Raw genomic sequence first — 2,869 nt, 5'->3', positions numbered from 1 at the left:
TAACTAAGCCAATAGAAAGAAATCTAAGGTGACGAAGGGGGGGGGGAAACTCGGGATCGCAGGGGTATCTGGGAAAAGTAGTCCGCAGTCTGCTCTTTCTACTTTGAGATTTCGGAAGGAAGACGGTGGGGTGTCTGTGTGGTCTTCGTTGTGAGAAATTACAGCGGCGGCGGGAGGGGAAGCTTACAATAAAAACCAGTGTAAGAGTAGGCGATACTTTTATTGTTTTATCTGCCGTCAAGCTGACCTGGACTTATGCGACCCCCTTGAAGGGGCGAGTGGTTCTTAACCTTTGTTACTCAGGTGTTTTTGAACTGCAACTCCCAGAAACCCCAGCCAGCAGAGCTGATGGTGAAGGCTTCTGGGAGTTGCAGTCCAAAAACATCTGAGTAACAAAGGTTAAGAACCAGTGTCCAAAATGACCTTTACAATTTTTGCAACCTCAAGACCGTGGCTCCCTTAGGGAGTCAATCCATCTTGTATTTGGTCTTCCTCTCTTCCCAGCGTCTTTATTTTTATTTTTATTTATTTTTTTTATTTCAGTCTTGCTCAGCATCATTGTCTTTTCCGGAGAACTCTGGCTTCTCGTGATACGCCCAAAGTAGGATAGCCTCAGTTTAAGCATTTTCGCCTCCAGCCTTGATTTGATCTAGGACCCACTTGTTTGTCTATCTGGCATTAGGTATCTGCAAAGCTCTGCTCCAGCAACACATTTCAAATAAATCAATTGTTTCCCTGTCAGTATTCTTAACAGTCCATCTTTCACACCCATACACAGTGATTAGGAATATAAGACTGTGGCTGATCTTGATCTTTGTCTCCAGCCTCACATTCTTACATTTTATGATCTTTTTCTCCCCCTTTGAGTCTTCGTCTTCTGATTTCTTGGCTACAGTCTGTATTTGGATTGATAAGTGAATCAAAGTGAACTAAATAAATCTCTTGACTATTTCAATTTGTTTGTTCACTAAGGGAACAAACAGTGAACTTTCGTGGACCGAAATCCAGTTCTTCAGGCTAAGCACCAATATTTTATGGTTACTGCAACAACAACAAAAGTAAATAAGAGTCTCAGTAATTCATGGCAGATGTCTGTGCCAAGTCTGTTTCTAAAAAGTGAGCTTGAATATAGGCTGTAAACTGCCCCTTAAGGGAGTGTGGTCTCAAGCCTCACCCCTGGCAGCATGGCCAAACATGGAAAGTGATGGTAGAAGGAGCATTTTCTCATTTTCTGAATGGACTTTCCCCCCTAACTTTTTAGAACTTGCTCATCACTTGCAAGGAAATCTTCATGTTTATGCATTAAAATGCTTGCATGGAAGTTCCCTAATAATACTTCATTGGGGTGCATTGTTGAATGATTTCTTAGTACCTTTCCACATCAGTCACACTTCAGAGAATGCTGAAAGCTTTAAAAATAAGGGTGGATGATAGAGGAGAGAGATGTGTGCTTTGTTGGTTGACTACTACAATGCGGTTCCCATGTACAGTAAACATATTGTTTCTAGTGGTACAGAGGTATCATTACAATGTACAGTATTAGCCCTTTGTGTATTTTGTGTACATTTAAAACAGGTGTTGCTATGGCTGTATTCTTTTCTGCTTTTCTGCTAAAGCACAGTAGGATTGATTCCAAATATGCAAAATCATGTTTTTAGTATAAAGCTGTCCCATACTCATACAACTAAATCCATATGGCTCCATTGATTTGGTTTTATTAGACAAGAGTCTTGTGTCACCTGAAATACAACACATTTTTCAGGGGGCATAAGCCTTACTGATCCACAGCAGAGCTTTGAAAGTTACTTTTCTGCATTACAACTTGTTCTTGTTGGCAGGGTTTTTGGAAGTAGTAATCTGAATTCTGGACTATGTTGATGTACATGCATTAAGTGTCACCCTGCATTACAGGCTTGTGACAATATTTTGAATGATACAACTAGACTGCCTAGAGTGGTCGAAATGACTAGATAGGCGGGGTATAAATACAATAAATAAATAAATAAATAAATAAATAAATAAATAAATAAATAAATAAATAAATAAATAAATAAATAAATAAATAAAAATAGACTAATTTTGGGGCTTTCCTCTTTTCTTCCTCTTCTGTTCCTATATCAATCTGATTAAGAGTTGTGGACAACTCAAATGTACATATCTGAGGCATTTTGTTAATCAAGATACTGCCCTATTGTTACCCCCCCCCTGGCATGGCAGCCTTTATATTTTAAAATTATTTTTATTGTTAATATATTTATTACTCTTTGGATTTTCTACATTTCATTTCTGCTCAGCCTGACTGTTTATAATTGACACAGACATAAGTATTACATCAGCATGTGAACATATATTGTAACTCTGGGTGTATGTGTGCATTTGATAAAGATGACAGCAGTCTATGGATTATGGCATAATAAATTTGTCAGTCTTTAAAGTGTCACAACAGGGCTTGCTGTTTTTGCTAGAATAGACTAACACAACTTCACCTTTGCAAATATACAGTATTAGGCTTTTCTGCAGATATCTTTGGAATAATGATGGGTAAGCTTAATGACTGTAACAGTGTCCATACACATAGATTAATGACCCAATAAATTGAAAAAGTGGATTGTAGTCAGTGAAAGCTTCAAAAAATTAATTGATATTTAAGGCGCTACAAGTCAAATGTCTGTTTTATGAATAGATTAACAGAAATAACCACTTCTGACTTCTGCTATAACGTAATGTCTACATGCAGAAGACTATTCTTAGTCCCAGTTCATCTTGGGTAAAAGTAAGGCCCTGTATGTTTGGCAAGTGCCTTCATGAACTAAAGTGCATGTGGCACTATCACATGTTTAAACATGTTAGTTTTGCCTGGCCACTTTTA

The sequence above is a fragment of the Pogona vitticeps genome, chromosome 6, assembly GCF_051106095.1.
Source record: "Pogona vitticeps strain Pit_001003342236 chromosome 6, PviZW2.1, whole genome shotgun sequence".
Classification (NCBI taxonomy): domain Eukaryota; kingdom Metazoa; phylum Chordata; class Lepidosauria; order Squamata; family Agamidae; genus Pogona; species Pogona vitticeps.
Note: the sequence above shows the minus strand (reverse complement) of the source record.